General features: G+C 39.0%; 1 pseudogene; it reads right to left on the bottom strand.

The window, feature by feature from the left end:
- The window catches only part of LOC132022457 (ragulator complex protein LAMTOR5-like), a 16056-nt pseudogene extending 4862 nt beyond the window's left edge, over positions 1-11194 (bottom strand).
- Between the last annotated feature and the right edge of the window lie 9923 nt (positions 11195-21117).

The raw sequence follows: 21117 nt of genomic DNA on the forward strand, positions 1-21117 counted from the left end.
AGATCATGACCTAAGCCGAAGGCAGAGGCTTAACCCACTGAGCCACCGGGCGCCCCAATAAATAAAATCTTTTAAAAAATCTGCTTTATTTAATACAAAAGAACATAATATAGCAACTGCTCTTACCCCCAAATATTGCCCATTAATACATTTCAGTCATGACCTCCTGTGTTCATAATAGCCACCTTTTAACAATTTGCATGTCTAAATCATGTAGGATAAAATGTTTCAAAACCAATAAATTCAGTTTAATAAATGACCACTATGGCAGCAAAATAAATAAAAATGATTAATTCCTCAAAGCGTAAGTTTAAAAGATTGTAATACAATTTTGTTTTGGTCGTGTGATGCTTTCTTCCTACTCCCCCTCTCTTCCTTCCAACAAGGATGGGTGAGATTTGGGATGAGATTTGGATACATATGCCTACCAACCCATATATTAATAAACGGTTCACTTCTGGCACCATATATGTAGCTCAAAGCCACCTGCTTAATTTTCACTATGTCCTCTGTAAATTATCCATTCCCTTTCTAGGTCAAACAAAATGTATTTTCAAAGTATATGTGAAATAACCTTCCTTCATTAAAAAAAAAAAGAAAAATTTAAAACATTGATTTTTTTGCACTCAGGTCAATACTCACTCTTTTTCTGAAGGAAGTTTTTAAAAAGTCACAGCAATAAGGAGAAAGAGGTCTCGAGTTAGTTTTTCTGTAATGAAACTACACTTAGCCCACTACAATTTTCAAACAACACCCGCGCTATCAGGGTCATCATTACCTGGGGTGCTGGATGTAAATCAAATGAGGAACACTAAGATAACGGGGGTCTCTTCTATCCCTTTGCTCAGTCATCTTCCCTAAGTTATTCTTTGGTGCCTGAAATGCTATTATTTAATATTCTTACTTTTGATCAACGAATAGGTTGTAACTGGCAGACTCTGGGCCTCAATTCTTGGCAAAAAGCAGCAAAGGGGAACAGAGTTCTTAGCAAAGTGCCTAAGCCTATTAGGGCTTCTACACAGGGAGAGTAAATTATAATTGTATTTGTTTTGACTAAAAGTATGTTACCTCAAAGGGGAGCCATGTTTCTAAACTTTGGCATGATTGCTATTGTGGACCAGATACTTTTTTGTCTTGGGAGTCTCTCCTAGACCTTGGAGGACATTAGGAGCATCCATGGCCTCTACCCACTAGTTACCAACCCTACCTGCCTCTTGGTAAACTGTGACAGCAAAAAAACAAAAACAAAACAAAACAAAAAAACAAAAACACAAAACAAAACAGAAAACAAAACAAAAACCTTTCCAGACATTGCCAAATGTCTGCTGGGGGACGCATCACTCCTGGAGGATCACCCTGAGAATCACTGACATAGTCTGGACAAGGAGCATGGACTGGAAATGCTTCCTAACTAGAACAATAGTGTCTGCTGTATAGCAAGAAATCAGTAAATATTTGTGAAATGAATGAATAATTGCAACATCCAACACAAATGACGCTCCATTCATAAAAGAGAATGCTACCCATCTGTTTCAAAGTGAGAGTTTCAATATGTTTGTTAAAGTGGTTGGGTGCTCATGAAATATTAAGTGAATAAAGCCAGTTCCAAGGTTTGTCCAATTTATTCCCATTCTCTGGTATGAAGAAATATATATCTTGAAGTATATGCAAAAATCGTGGCTATGCAAGATGGCAGGATTGCAGACTATTTTCATTTTCTTCTTATGCTTAATTATACTTCATTATGTGCAATATTTTTATAATACAAAGTTTTGTTGTTGGTGTACAGATGACATAGTAAAGAGCAGAGTAGGCCAAACACACCACAGAAAATTCCTTCTAACTCTAAATTCTGCATAACAAGATTTCTGAGAACTAAAACACACTAGGTGTCTGACCTAAGGGGAATAAACTGTTCTCTAAGAACGTTGCTCTGGATATTGCCTGTTTCTAAAAATCACTATCTGTGTGCCCCGTACTGGCCTGGGTACCATGGAGACCCAGGGAAAAGTTCAGAATCTAATTGGGGAAATAAGACCTAGACACACGATACCATCAAAACAAAATGAAACAATATATAATGAGATGTTAAACTGTGTGCTGTGAACACTGCTTCAGGACTTCGTAGAGAAGAGGTCTCCAAGAATTAGTACACTGGAGAAGATGGGACTTCAGTTGAGTTATCAAGGATAAGTAGACTCGGATAAAAGGAGGAGGGGAAAGAGGATGCCAGTGTGGGGAGAAGAGGCAAATACTTTGAGTAAGGGCACAAAGAGAAAAAGCGAGTGCAGGTAGAAGGCATCAAAAATGCCGATCCCATGGAGACGAGAGGTGTAAGGACCACCTACCTACCAACAGGGACGCAACTGGTATCCTGGGTGTGATAATGCTCTGTTAAGGAGAAATGTTCCAAACATTACCACAGCTTTGTGTACCTTTGGCCCCTATCACCAGTGGCAGAAGCGTCCAATTCCAGCGAAGGTAACTGTACACAGGCCATAGACACACATTGAGACATTGGGCCCCAGCAATTTTTACCCATTTGTTCTGTTTCTCCATGACCTCCCAAAACACCTAGCCATTATAACCAGGAACTACATACATCTTCTCAAGTGCTCCCTAGAGGGGGGTATTGCCCCCGCTGAGAACTGCCACGGGTCTATGATCTGTCTTCGGATGTTTTGGGCTGTGTGTTCCCTCCACTTCCTACAATTTCATGTGCTTTCTACAAAAGTTGTGAGCCTCACTGTGGGAGAGCAGACTCTTCAGTCAAATACACAGGATTGGGATTTAGGCTGCCCCATCTGCTGACTCTGTAATTTCAAGCAAATTCCTTTACTCCGTTCTCTGTTTTCTCCTATGTAAGCCAGGACTAGTAGGAATGAGTGTGTTATGGGTAGCACTATGTTCCCCAAAAAGAATGTGTTGAAGTCCTAATCCTTGGAAGAAGTGACCTCTGAGTCAAGACCTGGTGAAGAGAAACCAACAAAGCTAATATCAGGAAGCCATCTGTAGTGGGCAGAGAAACAGCTAGTGTCGGTGGGAGGAAGAGCTTGGGACTTAGGAGGATGAATAGAAGTCCCCAGTGACTTATGACCAGGGAGCACATGGTAGGCTAGCATGCAGCTAATTCAGAGTTAGTGAGGAGTTAGTTTATGGAAGACCTGGGGTGGGGTGGGTCACACTTGACATTGGTTTGAAATAATTCTTCGTGCAATGAAAGGCATTTGGATGATTTTCAGGTAAAGAAAAGGAAAAGTAAGAGAGCTTAAGGAGAGGGGGGAGAAATCAAGATTCCAAAGAAAGGACTCCTTTCTAGGGAGATTTAACCTTATACATTGTTATCATTTTTCAAACAATTCAGTTGCCTGCATGGATCTAACATACGTCATCGTTGGAGTTTGTAAACCACAGTGGTTAAGAGCAAAGGATCTGGAATCCAAGGACCGGGTAGTAACCTCAGCCCTATCATGTCATGGAGCGTGGCCTTGGGCAAGTTACATTTAGGCTTCAGTCTTCCAGTCTCTAAAATAAGAAATGCCTAAGATAGGCCATTATCTCCTAGCCTCAAACCTAAAAAACACATTAAATGTTAGTGATTTTTATGAACTCCCACTGTCATCCTCAACCTATACAGTCTATCATGGCAGAGAGCTTTGCACATGGTACTTGCAAATCTAGATTCTTTGGAGGATGATAGGAACCATATTTAATGCTCATCACTGTTTTGTTTTTCCAGTGCTGGGCCAAGTGTTTTACACATAGTAGACCATTAATAAATACTTATTAAATTAATTTTTTTAAAAAAGCAGATGCACAGTATGTAATTGATGAGTTACTCAGCTGAACCATTTACCTGCCGGTTTCCAATGATCTGTAACCCAGATATGATGTGTTCTTTCATATTTATTCTCAATTAGATGACAATCTCTTAAAGGCTCTTTGAATTAAACCATTATTTTTTGCATCAAAGTTGAACATTCTGTGGATGAGAAGACTTGGTGAAAGGGAGGCTGTAGCTTGTTGTGTGTAGATATTGTATCTATCTGAGTGAGACGATATATTTTTGGTAGAATGCATTTCTATAGAGCCATGGCTGAGTTGTGTAAAGTATCCATGCATATTTTATGTTATCTACAAGCCAAGGCCTAGAAATGAAAAATGAAGGTTGTACTGTCAAACTCAGAATTTGGGCAGACATTTTGATACAAAATCTGTCTACGAGGAGAATTAATGTACCCAGAGTGAGGTAGACATAGCAGCAGTTCAAAGGTATCTTTGGAAAGAAAGTCCATATCTCAACAATACTTACACATAGTAGGTATCCATTAAAAGAACCTTGGTGATGCAGATAATAATAGTATTATCTAGTACTGAAACAAGTGTGTTCTGGGAATAAGATAATTCAAATTCAGACTATTCCTTTTCCAACCTATGTTTCCTTGAGACGTGACTTATGCTGAATGAAATCTCGGGGTTCACATACATCTCCACAAAGGCTTCCCTTGTGGGGCTGCTGTTTCTGTTGCATGAGAGAATGTGTACGACACATAGTAAGTATGTCACCATGCATTATTAGTTGATTCCACCATTGTTGTCACTGTTATATTTTTTTTAAGATTCACTTATTTTAGAGACAGTAAGGGAGAGGGGCAGAGAGAAATGAGAGAGAGAAAATTCTAATGCAGACTCTCTGCTGAGCATGGAGCCCTGTACGGGGCTGGATCCTAGGACCCTGAGATCATGACCTGAGCCAAAATCAAGAGTTGGATACTCAACCAACTGAGCCATCCAGGTGCCCCAATCATTGTTATTTTTATTATTAAATGTTCACCAATTAAATCATAAACATATTGTACACAGATGAGTGGGTAACAGATTTCCAACTCAACCATAACAGAATAATGAGTGACTTATCTCCCCTCCCCACCAAATAGAACCATACAATGGGGTAAAATATTTGAGGCCTTCAATTCAATTCAACCATCCATAGAAAAAGGAAAAATCATATAATCATCACAACTGATGAAGAAAAGCATGGAACAAAATCAGAGACTTTCTCAATCTGTAAATTGAGAGGGAATCTATGAAAAACACACAGGTATCATTATAACTGAGGGAATCTATGAAAAACACACAGGTATCATTATAACTGAGGGAATCTATGAAAAACACACAGGTATCATTATATCTGAAAGATACCTCTTGAAGATATGTCATGAAAGACAAAACAAGTTTTCCTTAAGATCAGGAACACCTGATTTTATTCAACATGGTACCAGAAGCACCAGCAACTGTGATAACACAAAAATCAGTAAGCATACATATGATACATGAAAACATTAATAAAAGAAAAGCTATAAGCATTAAAATCAATAAGTAAAAGTATCTTTTAAAAAGGATTTTAATTATTTGAGGGAGAGAGAGAGATGGCATGCAAAAGTGGGGAGACAGGCAGAGGGAGAAGCAGAATTCCCTCTGAGTGTGAAGCCAGAGGCAGGGCTTGATCCCAGGACTCCAAGATCATGACCTGAACTGAAGTCAGACACTTAACTGATTGAGCCACCCAGGTGCCCAAAAGTATTTTTATTTACAGAGTATATAACTGTTTATGTAGATTTTTCTAAGACTACTAAATGTAATAAGGGGGTTCAACAAGATTGCAAGAGCCAATGTCAATATGTGGAAAGAAACTTAATTTATTCTTTAAATACCAGTTTTTTAAATACCATATTTTTAAACAATATGGTAGTTTTTAAATACCATAAGATTGTTAGTGATAAATTTTATGAAAGATGTGCAAGACTGCCCTACTGAAATCACACAGTATTACTGAGGATAAAATTAAGAGAATCTAAGTAAATAGAACTATGTTTTATAAGTCTGTATTTTTAACTGTCAAATTTATAGAATCAATGCAATCCTAGTCATAATTTCAGTGACTATTTTTGTGGTTGTTCATTTGACAGATTCTATAGATTTATGTAGAAATACAGAAGATTTAGACCTTAACTGAGGCAAAAGCAATATTAAAAAAAAAATAGCAGGGGCTCAGGGGCTGCTCAGTTGGTTAAGCATCTGACTTTGGCTCTGGTCATGATCTCAGGGTCCTGGGATAGAGCCCCTCTTCATCCTTCAGCCCATTTGGAGTCCCTGCATGGCGCTCTATACTCAGCAGGGAGTCTGAGGGTCTGCTTGTCTTTGAGCCCTTCCATCACTCATGCTTGCAGGGGTAGGGGGTTGGGGGAGGAGAAGCTTGTGTGTGCTCTCTCTCTCTCTCTCTCTCAAACAAATGAAATCTTTAAAAAAATAATAACGAAGACTTTCCCGTACCTGATTTTAAGCTTTACCGTAATTCAACACTCATCAAGCTAGTGTGGCATTGGCACAAAAATAAATGACATGAAACACAGAATCCAGAAATAGACACACATGTGGATAACCAATCAATTATTTTTGCAGTTACCAAAACATTTCAATGGGGAAAAGGAAGTCTATTCGGCAATGATGCTGGAACAACTGGAGATGCATATGAAACAAAAGATGAGTCTTGATGCCTTCTTCACTCCCGCAAAAAATTTAAATCAAGATAAACTTAGACCTAAATATAGGAGCTAAAACTGTAACATTTTTTAAATAAAGGATAAGAAAATATGTTTTTTTTAAATTTTATTGATTTGACAGAGAGAGATATCACAAGTAGGCAAAGAGGCAGGCAGAGAGAGGAAGGGAAGCAGGCTCCCTGCTGAGCAGAGAGCCTAATGTGGGGCTCGATCCCAGGACCCTGAGATCATGACCTGAGCCGATGGCAGAGGCTTAACCCACTGAGTCACCCAGGTGCCCCATAAGAAAATATCTTTATGACCTTAGGTTGGGCAAAGATTTCTTAGGACACAGAAACACTAAGCACACAAGCAAAATTGTGATAAATTTGACTATTGTTCATTAGACATTATTAAGAAAAATTAACATGCATTCCATGAGTAGAATTTTTAAAAAGTGGTATATCCATTCAATGGATACCACTTAGCAATAAAAGGGGCAGAGTAATATATGTTACAACATGGGTATATCCCCCCAAATTAAGTGTTGAATGAAAAATGCCAGATGAAAGTGAATTTATGCTAGATAATTCCAGTATATAAAGTGTTAGAATAGTTGAAAAATTAGTCCAATTTTATAAAAAAAATTACAACAAGGGCTGCTTTTGAATTAGTGATCAGGAATGGGCTGGAAAAGCACAAGGGAATTCCCTTGAGCACAAAAATGTTCTGAACACAAAAATATTCTGTATCTCTAAAGAGATATGCATTACAATGTATATGCATTTGTCAAATCTTTCTGAACTTACGGTGTGTTAGTTATGGTGAGAAATACATATTCGGTCTTTGAATGGGTTCTGGCACAGAGCTCCTAAAACACTGGGGAGTGTCCAGAGCGGTGAGAGCAATAAAGGTGTCTCTTGTTATGTTAATGATGGCTTTGGACTGGAGTAGAGAACAGAAACTGGTTGCCAGGGGAACTAATTCTGTGACTAGAGAGTTGGAACTTTCAGTCCCAACTCCAGACCTCTCTGTAAAAATAGAAATTGATCAGCCATCAATGACCAATGAGTTCATCAATCATGCCTACCCAAGGAAGCCTCCATAAAAACTCAAAAGGAACAGAGTCAGAGGGTTTCTGTGTTGGTGAACACTTGGGAGATTTGGCAAGAGTGGCAGGCACGGAGAGGGCATAGAAGCTCTGTGACCTTTCCCCTTACCTTGCCTTACCTATCTCTTTCATCTGGCTTTCCTGGGTTATATTCTTTTATTATAAACTGGTAGCATAGTGAGTAAAATGTTTCTCTGAGTTCCCTGAGCTGCTCTAGGAAAGTAATCAAACCCAAGATGAAGATCATTAGAACATCTGATCTATAGCTGGCTGGTCAGAAACCTAAGTGATAACCTGGACTTGAAACTAGTGTCTGAAGGGGAAAAGGGGTAGGGAGAGTCTGTTTTGCAAGACTGAGTCCTTAACCTGAGGGAATTTGATGCTACCTCTGGGTAGGTAGCGTTAGAATTGAATTGAATTGAGTTGAAGGACACCCAGCTGGTGTTCAAATAATTGTTGGAGGTGGGGGAAACCTCTTCACACAACATGTTGGAATTGGGTTCAGAACCTCTTACAATTACACATGAAGAATTTGTGTATTTCACCCTTGTAAATTTGCATCTAAAAATGGATAGAAAAGTATTATATACTTAAGACATTATTATTTAATTCCAAATAAGACATTTTATGGACCATCCTAAAATTCAATAGCATTGTCTATTCAGAGGATGAGAGTTATGTTAACATTTTATAGTTACTCCTGGATTTCAGATGTCTTTAGAACTCATATATTCTGTTAAAAGGCCAAAGTTCACACCTGAGGTTAGTTATTATTCCCTTTGTCTTCGGTATAAAAGTAGAGAGGATAAGCAATGAATTTTGGAACACTGAAAAGAAATAAAATAAAATAAAATGAAAAAAAAAGATTTAAAAAAAGATTAAAAAAAAAAATAGCCAGCAGCCCACTATGGGTGTTTGTTGCATTTATTCTACATTATTGTGTTCTCTGGGAAAAGCTAAATGTACATATTGCTAGAATGATGGATTTAATAGAAATGTTAATAGACCTAACACAGATTTTTAAATAAGTATTTGCTCAGATATATATACATGAGAAAGGGTTCTTTCATCTAAATGATTTTTCACAATAATGTAAGTTTACCTTTAAATGTGCCAAAATATGTTTTTTATTAACGTGTATTTAAAATAATCACAGTAAGTTCAGCTGATAATTTCAGTGCTTCCATGCCCAGTAACACTGTGGATTTACAGTGTTAGCCACACCCCCAACCCCTGCCATTTTGCAAATGAGAAAACTGGCACCCTTAACCACTAGGCTGTGCAGACGCTGAGTTTGTGACTTAGACTGGTTCTCAGGACCCACTTATACATCTAAGTGGCTAGTTACTTCAAGCTAAATGAGCTCGTCAAATTTAGGAGGATTTAAATATACGTAGGTTGCCGTTTCCAAGGCTTGTGGGCACACAATGAAGGGATGTGTCCTCAAATTCTTAGAAAACAGAAGTTAAGTTAATAATCAAAATTGAAACATGGGAAGATGGTGTGTAGAAGCCCTAGTGTCTTCCCCCACCCCCTACTGACACGTCTACTCCTCAGTCTAAACGCATAGAAGCTATTGTTGGCTACATGAAAATCTTAGCCACTGTGTGTCCCTTTCCCTTAAGTTGTCTTCTTATCAAAAGGCATTAGCCATTATTTTCTCTGAATTCAACATCTAAAATGACAAAGATAATGTTTTTCTTTATAAAGTCAAGTACTTCTGAGTTGATTAGTTTCCTGTGTTCAGATTATGACCCCAAGCAACTCTTTGTGGAATTCCTGAGCAGACGGACCTCTGTTTTTTCTTTCCATTCCCCAAATGATGACAGGAAAATTCTTCTTTTGAAATAACAGAAAAGGCAGAATTAATAAAAAGCAATAGCCCTAATATCAATTAATTAATTAGAAAAGAAAGAAAAGAAAAACAGCAATCATTAATCATTGAGCATTTGACAAACATTACCTCATTTATCCTGCATTGGGACTGAGAATAGGTACCACCTACTCAGTCCAGACAGTTGTGACTCAGTGGGTGATATCATTTGCACAAATTCACTCAGACGCTAAGAGGTGAAATTAAGATTTGAACTTCTATCATTTTGACCCCATGTCCTGTGCAGATATATTCAGCCATTTAAAATATTTTAACAAACTCACTTGATTCCTATTCTCTTACAAGCTTGGGAATTATTCACTATTAACCTGTTGACCTTTTACTCTTCCTCACAGAATATTATTCTTAAACATGGAAAAGAGAACAAAATGTATATCAAGGAGCCCAAATGGTTAAATCTAGTTAACCCTAGGATTCTTTTTGTCCACAGCTTTGTCTTCTTAGCTTCCATTCTATGAGTCGAAATATCCTATTGATAAAATAGAAGTTGTTAATAGTGGAATTCAACATTAAACTCTAATTTTTCACATTTGGGTTGTTGGACATTAAGATTCCAGTGTAGTCCCTACGTCTTTCTATCTGCTTTCCCTGGGTGACCTCACTCCTGTGCATGGACTATGTTATTATGTACATGTCGCTTCTTTCCAAAACCCACCCCCCAGCCCGTTTGTCTTCCTGGTGCTCCATTCCCTGACTCCAACCATTTCTTCTGCATATAGAAACGTTATTAGTGTCTAGAATTCAACAAGTCCAGAAATGAACTCCATCGCCTCTCTGCAAAATAAATGTTACAAATTTGGTAAAGAAAGAATAAAAAGACAATAAGGAAGGGTGGGGAAGGGGAGGGAAGGGAGGGGAGAGGGAGGAAGGAAGGACCAATGTCACACGCCATTGTTTCTCGTTTCGGTGAAGGGCACCATCAGCCGTCCTGTGGCCAACCAGATATCAGAGCATCACATCTGACTACTTCTCCTTCCACATAGACAATTAATCACCAAGACCCAGTGACTTTCCATCCTGTGTATTTCTCAAATATTTATCATTTCCCCATTGCTTTTGCCATGAATGTACAGTCTCTGGCATCTATCTTCAGGAATCAATCCACCAGCTTTCTAAAGGGGTTTCTATATTTTGTTTTCCTTGCCCAATCCTCCCAGCCAAGCTCCATGTTATAAAGCAAGGGAATATTCAAAAATGAAAATCTGAGCATGCCACTCCTTTGTTCCTGGTATGGTTTAGGGTTTATGGCAGGGACTTTGGAGCCAGACTACTTGGGTTTGATCCTGGGTCTGTCATTCATAATCTTGAAGTTAGTTAACCTCTCTGTGCATCAGTTTTCTTTTCTATAAAATAGAAATGATGATTATCCCTATCTCATGCAGTTGTTAGGCGACTGAATGAGTGAATATAGGAAAATCATGCTATTTAAGAACCATATAAGTGTTAGTTGCTGTTGTTTTGTTGCTATTGCTTAAACCCCTCGATAAAGCCCAAACTCTATTATAGGACCTACCAGATTTTTGGAGGTCTGACAGTATACCTCACTGGTCTAATTCTTCCGCATCTCCCACCTTCACCACGTAAGTTCTGGCCATAAAATTCTTTCACTTCTTCCAATGCATCAAGCTTTCTCTCATCTCTGGCCATTCCTTTTTTTCTGGAACATTCATTCCATACCATCTACCTCCTCTTCTTCTTGAAGGTCTCGGTGTAGATATTCCTTCCTCCTAGAAATAGCTCTTGTACCCCTGACCTGGGTGAGATGCCCTTCCTCAGTGATACTGTGATGCCATCTTCACGGACCATATTCTACAGAACACTGCACCCGATCATTTGCATGCCTGTTGTTACCATTAGACGTGTGAGTACTGTGAGGGTGGACATCCCACCTGCCTCGTATCCTTCTGCATGATACCTGTTACAAAGTAAGTTCTTAATAAATATTGATTGAATTTATTAAATGAATGGATTTTGTGTACTTTCGGACTGCACAAACGTTCATAGCCAAATATGCTCCATGCCATGTCCAGTTTCTAGTGGCAAATATAAAGAAATTAAACAAATCCTTTCACACTAAAGTTGGTTAGTTTGGGGGTGAAGGTGGGACATCTTCTCCCGACCCCAGCTACTTTCTTTTTGTTCCAGATTTCTGGACTCATTGTGAGAAACTAGCCATAGTCATAATTTTGATCAGATTTTTCTCTCATTCACACTGGTGAATCACTCTGACTGTTGATTTCCCCAAACTTAATAAAATTACTGTATCTCCTAACCATTATGATGCAGATTATCATAGTCTCAAAACTCAGAGATTACTGTGGAATTATAATTTGAAGAGCTATGCTTTATCAGTTATATCAGTTTTACTTAAATAAACAAGAGAAACATGCACGATTCCTCTTAATTTACAATTCCAAAGAAATTTCCACAGATATGTGTGAAGAACAGTCATAATCATTTAATTATGCTTCTAGTATATTAAAACCACTGTTAACGTTTGCTTGAATCAAATTCTTTTCTTGAATTGCCAGTGGTGATACAAACACAGTACCACATTATATTTGTAAGTGCAGGGAGAATTCTCCTTCAGTGGTCCCAATAGTGTTGAATTAAACTGCTAAAAAAGTACGATAAGTATTTCTGAGTTATAGCAACAGTTTCTGAGCTAATTTTCAAGATATTAAGTTACTACAAATCCTTTTTTTTTTTTTTGCTGAAACAAAGGAAAATGAAAAGAACAGAATTGGCTATGAACTGTTACAAAATATGATTTGATCAAGAATAGGGAAAATTTAAAAGGCAAGAAAGATTGCCCCGCAGTCTCCACACTTTCTGGAAAGCACTGAGGGAAGACTATAGTAATTTTTGTAGGCATATCTCCTGGTTTTCTGTCAATTGAATAGACAAATTAAAAAAAAAAAAAAGATCTGGAATAACAAACCAGCTTTTCCTTTCTTCTGTACTGTCCCCAAGGCCACTTTAATCCTATACCTATTAATATCCCTCCAAATGGGTAAGAATTTTTCAAGGAAAAGTCTTATTTCAGTTTTCTTCTCTTGATGTCTACCTCCTCCCTGTCATCTGAATTCTAATCCTACAAAATTATTTTATGTCTTTCCTAATAACAGCACACTGGTGATTTTGATAACCTAACTTCCTGCCTCCCTGCCTTCCTTCCTGCCTTCCTCCCGCCTCCCGACCGCCTCGCTTCCTCTTTTCCTTCAATCCACCCATCCACCCACCCACCCACCCACCCATCCACCCATCCACCCATCCCTCCATCCACCCATCCCTCCATCTTTGGCACAGCCTGTTACTCTGTTACCAATTTGTTTATGACCCTTAATTTCCCCTCAATGAATCACAGTTCACACCAGGAGAGCCTAAGTGGGGTGATGTTTCTCTCCATCTGTTATTGGTCATGTTAAATTTAGATATCTCTGGCAGTGCCCAGATTTGATAATGATAGGTGAGGGCATGTTATATATGTGCTAACAAAAGGTATTTTGAAAATCCTGCATGCAATGAATAATTTTCTTCCCACTGCAGTTGTTCTTGCCTGCAGTAAACCTTAACTACAAAATGCTCAGCTGGAATTACTAACAAAATAACCTTTTCAAGTGATGTCTTTTTTTTTTTCCCCCTGATATCATTTGAAGCATTATGCCCAGTGAGATAGAACTTTAATCTCTTCTCTTTCTCTTTCCGTTTGTTTTCTTTTTTCTCTTTTCTTTTCTTTCTTCTTGTAGGAAATTGACACTTAAAAAGTCCTTGCTTGTTTCCATTTCTAGAGATAGTACCATCTATCATAGATAAACCATATCTATCTATCATCTATGTATCTAACCATCCATCCATCCATCCATCCATCCATGTGTATATCTTATCTAGAGTCCTACTTCTCTGAATCCTGACTGTTATGCCATCATCAGATACCAATAGACAAAAAAATCCTTTTTTCCCTGCCCTACAGTTTAAAGAGTAACTGTATGGAGCTCAGGGAAAGAGGATAATGATCCAGATCTCTTCCCCTTGAGTTTCTATGTTCTTAAACCATGTTAGAAGGAACAATGACTAGGACCCCCTGGCAGAAGACAAAACACAAACCCCAAAAGGGTGCTAACCATAATGAATCGAGGGATTAAAGCTAGTGTCCCAAACAAAACACCAACCTTTTAAATTCTGCTATCAAGACATCTAATAGGTGAGTTATACTTGTTCCCTTCCTAACCCAGTTACACAGGCACCATGAATGTGGGTGGGGGAAGACCTCCGTATCATCTGTTTTGTATCTAATACCCGATGGCGGCCCTTCCTCACTGGGGAACAATGACACACAGAGAGGTACTTGCAGTGAAGAACAGAGTCTCATTTTCCTTCCTGTTATCACCATTAGCATGCCGAAGCTGCTGGGTCCTGGGAGTGAGTCCTCAAGAAACAGAGAGTAGACTTCCCCAAATCAGCGGGAAGAGGACTCAAAAGGCATTTAATCTGAGTATGTATCTTCCTTGACTTAAACTGGGGTTACCTCTCCATAAACCCATCAAAAGTTGAAAATACCTTAAGTCAAAAATGCATTTAATACCCCTTACCTGCCGATCATCATAGCTTTACCTAGCCTACCTTGTTCAGAACACTTTCATTAGCCTACAGTTGGGCAGAATCATCTAACACAAAGCCTATTGATATTAAAGTGATGAGTGTCTCCTGTAATCTACTGAATACCATATTGAAAGGGAGACAGAGTGGCTGTATGGGGAGGGTGTTTACCAGTGTGTTTGCTGTCGACCCTCAGGATCACTTGGCAGACCAAAACTGCAGCTGCCCAACATCACGAGAGAGGATTAGACCACATATCACTAGCCTGGGGAAAGATCCAAATTTCAAATTCCAAGTACCATTTCTACTGAATGCGTATTGCTTTTGTACCATCGTAAAGTTGATAAATTGTAAGTGGTACCATCATAAGTGAGAGAGCATCTGTGTGTAAGTAAATGGTACCCCTATTGAATAACTTAAGCTCAGAACTAATACTATGCTATAATATAATTCATAAGGAATTTGTTTTATGTTTTATTCTTCTAATTGAATGAGCTGAGTAGTTGTACTATTTTTAAAGTTGGAGAAAGCACAATAGACTTATGTTGAAGATTTATGCCTTATCTCAAGTTAATTCACATGTTTGAACTTCTTGATATATTTCCGGTGCAAAGATAGGGCAGCCCGATATCTGCGGTAGCTTTGTGTGTGTCAACATGGCCAGGCTGACCTGCATCCTCTCTGAGTCCTCTTTCCTGGAGGTGTGTGGTCTGGGAGATTCTGCTGTGAGATCCGGAGGGTGAAGTGAAGCCCCAGCACTTTTGGTGCATACTCCTGTTGTCGCCCACCTGCTAAGTCTCCTTATTTGCCTGAGACAGCGTCTGGGTCTATTAATGACCCACTTCCCCTGGTTCCCCTTTCAGTGTCTCCCACTCCTGGGTCAGGTGTGTGTTCCATTCTGTGATGAAGGGTACATCTTCTGGAGGACACCCTGCTCATTATGATCTGAAGAAATGAGAGTTGATGTGAGCTTCTGTCCATTCTTGTGTGTCCAGTTTGTCCTCACTGCCGCACACTGGGTATCAGTGTCCCTGCCAACTGCAACCTCCAGTCCAGCAGATACCAGCACCAGTATCAGAAATGAAGACAACAGCCTTAGAAAGGCTACATGTCCAGTGCCCACAATTAGGTACAACCAAATCTGTACTAAACCCATAACCATCCATCCATCCGTCCGTCCGTCCGTCCATCTGTCCATCTATGTGTACATCTGATCTAGAGTTCTGCTTCTCTGAATCCTGACTCATATGGCATCACTGGGCACCAACAGACCAAAGACTGAAGTGCCATCAGCCTGCCTTGTGGTTACAGGGGCACTCCTGCCAAGATTACCTTTCAGTGAGTCTTTTGAAGGTGTACACACTTAAGCAAGTGTTTCCCTCACTCTTCAAATCTGAAGAGACCATTTTAACAAAGGGAAAGCTCGTTCTCCTGACAAAAGTGATCCCACTTCTATTTCTCCCCCCCCTTTAAGGCACTGTCTGCCTCCATCTTTTCCCACCTTTGTTACATAAAAAGGATCAGTACAAAAGGTTAGAGTCTAAAGTTCTAAAAAGCTAAAGCGTTATCTGCTTCTCAGAAGATTAGATGTGGAACTTTTATCACATTATTTTTAGATGGCTGCCTCTTTAATAAATCCCTGAGGCACATGCAAGGGCAGCTTGATTTAGGGTTTTTTTTGGCGGGGGGTGGGGCACATTGTACAAGATTTTAAACTTCAAAGATACCCATGCATGGAAATCAACACACACCGTGACTCTTCGACACCATCTTCATCAGGAACTTGGCATGAAAAGAGAGAAAATGTCTAAAAAGATAAGAATGAAATTAGAACTTGATTGATCTCCTTAAAGATTATGAGCACACATAGTAAGCCTGAGCTTTTTCTGGGTTAGACTCATCTTGCCTTTTACTTTGTAAAATTACTCTTAATCATTAAATTCCTCCAGAGGGACAAAAGCCATAACCATCTTTCAAACACATGTAGAAAATTAACTTATAAGAAAAAGGTAAAAATCATTTGTTAAGGAATTTAATTCCTAGTAAAGTTCTCATTAACGATTAATCTATTGAGGGGTAGTAACAATTTATTATAAGATAAATAGAGCAACATATTATTCGATGCTGGGAACCTGAATACAAACAAATGTTCTCATTATAGCCTTTTGACAGGGTCATTTCAATGAAAATCTCAATTAAATGCACAAAGCATCATATTATAAAATATACTTTGTGCACTTAACATAAATATGCGTTATATATATTATATATATATATGTAATTTAACACATGTGCAAGGCCACTTTTTAGTTCTTTGTACATTCAGAACCATATTTTTGAAAATAGTAACGTACCAATGATAATGAAAATTAGAAGCACACATAATGTTGGGCACATACATGCTTTTGTGATGTAAGATGAGTCGAGACCTTCTCTCCAGCCACGAATATGCTTCAGGAAACACCGGAGTCCAAATCACTCATTTTTCAGATGGTGAAACTGACCATCAAGGCCCTAGAGACCTGTCGTGGTCGCCGCAGGTCGGGGGCCCGGGTCTCCTGACTTCCGATCTGAAGCAGTGGCTCCACACTCCAGCTCCTCAGTGAGCAGCCGGGGGAGAAATGCAGGAGGTATGGTCTGACTCTGGGGTCACTGCATAGCTCCAGTTGCAAACAAAGCACATCCCCCTGCCCCCTTTTAAAAAACAAAATCCACACACTAAGAATATCTCCACTGTTGGTGTGAAGGGAGTGATTTCACATTTCACAAAATGACGCAAACGCAAGCAGGCGTTGCTGGTGTCTGCTGCCTGCAGGATCTGGACTTCCTCCAAGTCCAAATCCAGCGGCAATGGCTAATTTTTAAGCTCATGCAACCGCCTTCTACCAACAAGAGTCATACTTACTCTTTTGATTTAAAGTTAAACGAGGTGTGGAAAGTGGGAGATGAAAGCAGAGGAGCAAATAGCAGGGCAGCCTATCACTGCACGCAGGTGCGGGCTGAGAGTTAAAGGAGTTACGGTGTCACTTTCAGAATTTTCAGAAAGTGTAAGGTGGGAAGAACAGTGAGAATCAGGGGGCCCTAGCCTCTGTGGATTTGACACTTTAAAAGTTGCTGCAACAATGTCTATAGCTTTTTTGCTGTCACTAGACACCTACTAACCCAGTTCTATTGCTCGCTAGCGGTGTAACCTTGGACCTATTGATTGCTCTGTGCCTCAGTTTCCTGATCTTTAAAATTAGAGTCTAATAGTGTCTACCTCATGGAGTTATAGTAAGGATTAAGTGAGGAAAGATGTAAGAATACCAAGAGATTTCTAGCTATTCTCAGCAGTTTTTTAGCCATCATTATCATTAGTATATGCTAATCGTGTTCACATTGGATTCTCAACGATTTCCAGGCAATGGGTGTAAAAGAAGAATTGGATGTCCAAAACCTTTAAAGGTTCTGGCTATAGGCACACATCTGATGAATGTCAGAGGCTGTTCAACATCATGAGTAAAAGCTTAGACTTTTGCAAATAGAAGGTCTAGTTTAGTTACTATTTATTGGCTGTGTGACTTTGGACAAGTGTTCAACCTCTCTCCCTGAGAGAGAGAGATCTCATCTGTAAAATGGGCTCATAGGATTGTTAAGAGAAGTAAATTTGATGAGTGAGTAGTTGCAAATTTCTTGGCACAGAGCCTGGCACACAGTGAGGGGTGATTCAGGATTGTCTATCATTCTTATTGAAGCCAGCTCTGACTCCTGAGCCCACCCTGTTTCCATTTTAATAATTTAATCCTGAGGACTTGCCCAGTCCTAAAAATCACTGAAGAATGTCTATTAAAACATAGGTCCTCATGTCCTTGTTGCTGATGATTTGACTCAGCAAGTCTAGAGGAGATCACAGGAGGATAACGTTGTATGATCCTGAGGTTCAGCCAACCAGCAGCAAGAATAGGAGACCAGGTCACTCTAGACCAGATGTCAAACTTAGACGCTTGTGTGGAATAATCTATAGAATTCTGGGACATCTACATGCTTAAGCCTCACCCACAGAAGGAGTAATATAAATGAATGGCCCCTGCCTTTTTTTTTTTTTTTTTTTTTTTGTATATTCAGTGATCCCATTTGGTTTTACTAGTTGAGAACATATCACTAAAGCCACCCAGTAGCCTTTGGAATGTGTTAACCTTCCATCTGACTTGCAGGAGCAGGGTTCTCAGAGTCATGGCCATTATTTAGAACATAACACCTACGATCTACGGCCATACCACCCTGAACGCGCCCGATCTCGTCTGATCTCGGAAGCTAAGCAGGGTCGGGCCTGGTTAGTACTTGGATGGGAGAACATAACACCTACGGTAATCCAAATATAGTCAGTATTTCATCACATAGGGATTATCTGGGTTGTATAAATCAATGGGAGGGTTATGTGGTGTCAGAGCTGAACATTCTACCTGTAGATCAATTGGCTTAGATTATAATTCTGGAAATATCCCTTGAACAATGGGCAAAGTTGAGTAAAAATGTTGACCTTTCTGCCATACCTTTCTGCCTCCCCTCCATTAAGACTGGAAACTGAAAGAAAATAATATCCAAAGAACTATAGATATGGGGCCGGTTAGAATCCTCCATCTGTAATGTTACCACCTTCCACAGTGTGCACTCCAAACACAAGCTCTGGTGCCAAGTTTACCTCTGTGATACTGAGCTTAAGACCTTTTCACCCTATATTTGTGAACCGATACCCAACAACCCAACTTTGGAAATTAGGCATAAACCAAAACTATCTTAAGATGGTTTCAAAATAGTCAATGACAGAAACCCATTTTAAGCAAGCTAAGCACTCACTCACTGACTCACTCACTCAAGTAATGGGAATCTCCAGGGTTTGGATCCAGGAACTCAGGGCACACTGTCATGTCTGTCATGCATGCATTTCCCATTATCCAAAGTGCCTACATGATGTCTTCAACATATTAAGTTCTCAATGAATAATTATTGAGTGACAGTTTAATCTACTATACATGTCTTCTGACATATTTTCTAAAGAACATGAATATTTAAAATTCTGGATAAGATGTCTATCTAGGTTTTTTTTTTTATGCTTTAGAAAATTACTTCTCTTTCTTTTGTTAAAATATGTTCTGTTAAGCCCTGGGAATTTATTCTTCATTGTAGAAGTACTGAACAAAATAAAAAAATACATTCTCAGCCTTTCCGATCAGATATTTTAGACATCCTGGCCTCATTTCAGAGTGAGAATATTGAAGTTTGCAGAACTTTAAAGTTACGATATTTTTGTATGTCTGAACTTTAAGGTAACTGAAAGATGAGAAACATTTTCTTTGTATCCTTTCTCCTCCAATATAGGGCTGTATATCATTCAAATGAGATAATTGGAGAAAAACAAAGGGTAGTATTTGTCCTAAAATTTATCTCAAAATATCTAAAGTTTTGAGTTATTAATTGACTAAAATTGTAACAACTAGCAATGGTTTCTTCAAGTTAAACATAGCCTCTTCATTCCGAGACTACCTTCTTTTATTTATCTCTTTGTTCATTCATTCATTTAACAGATAAACACTTGAGCATGAGATTAGGGACTGGAGGTACAGAGTTGAATGAAACCAATGAGGAAGAGCAACATCAGATCTCAAGCATGCTGGGGCAGACTTGGATTAATTCAGCAAATATCTCTTGAGCCTCTCGGCATTATTGTGCTAGACTCCGGAGACATAGATGTAAATGAGAAAGACAGAAGCAATGTCTTTATAGTACTTAAAGGATAATGAGATAGAAAAAAGCACCTGAATTAACTGGTAAATAACCCTAATCAATCAATAATTTCTTTTTTTTTTAATTTTTTATTTTTTACAAACATATATTTTTATCCCCAGGGATACAGGTCTATGAATCACCAGGTTTACACACTTCACAGCACTCTATAGACTCCTACATGGGGTAATGTGATAGAAAGTAGTTGATAGTCATTTTCAATAGATGGGGTAGTTAGAGAAGACCTCTGTTATATGTATTCTGAGAATGGAAGGAACTGAAACATAGTGATAAGGTAGCTATGTGAAAAGACAGGAAGAATGTCCCAGACTCTGCAAAGACCCCCTTACATGAACGGTGGTGTAGAAAGGAGCAGTGTGGATAACATGGTAAAATGAGATGGGGAGCAGGGGGTGGGCTAAATGAAGTGAGCCTTAAGACATGCTAACACGTTTGGTACTTAGATTAGAGCTATGATATTAATGGCCAACTATAATATACCCCAAAATACTTTGTTGTATAGGGATCAGAGCAATAGGTAAGAACAGATGTATGAACCTGTAAAAGAGAGAGATACAATTTTAAACTGACAGTAAGTTGAGAGAAGAGTGTACAGAACTCCCATATATCTCTGAAGAAAAAGAATGCAATCAGGATTAGGTATGATGCCAGACATCGGCTCTGTGATTTCGTCCAGTCTGGGACAGGCTCCTGATCCTCCCTTGACATTCATTTTCAAAGTTTACAGGCCAGTTACTTTGTGGAGTAAGATTTCTCTGATATTGCATCATGATCAGGCCCAGGTATGCATTTCTGTTTCTTTTTTCTTTTCTTCTCCTCTTCCTCCTCTTCCTTCTTCACGCACCAGGTTATGTTCTACTCTGCTTTTGTTCTTCTACTTGCTTCCTACCCTATGGCTTGTGATGCAGATTTATTTCCACTGTGGGTACTGACTCTGATCACCTGATTAAGAGGAGCTACACCTAACACTATTGCCCTACAAAGTATCCCCCCTTATCACATAATAATGCTTTATGAAGAGATGATTTGAGTAAAATCCCTTTCTTCTTCTCAGTTTTACTATTGGTTTTATTTGGTTTTTATTCTACTCCAATACCCTCCTCAGATGAATCCCTACTGCCCACCAGACCGATCCAAAAGAAGAAGAAGAAGAAGAAGAAGAAGAAGAAGAAGAAGAAGAAGAAGAA

The sequence above is a fragment of the Mustela nigripes genome, chromosome 7, assembly GCF_022355385.1.
Source record: "Mustela nigripes isolate SB6536 chromosome 7, MUSNIG.SB6536, whole genome shotgun sequence".
Taxonomy (NCBI): Eukaryota; Metazoa; Chordata; class Mammalia; order Carnivora; family Mustelidae; genus Mustela; species Mustela nigripes.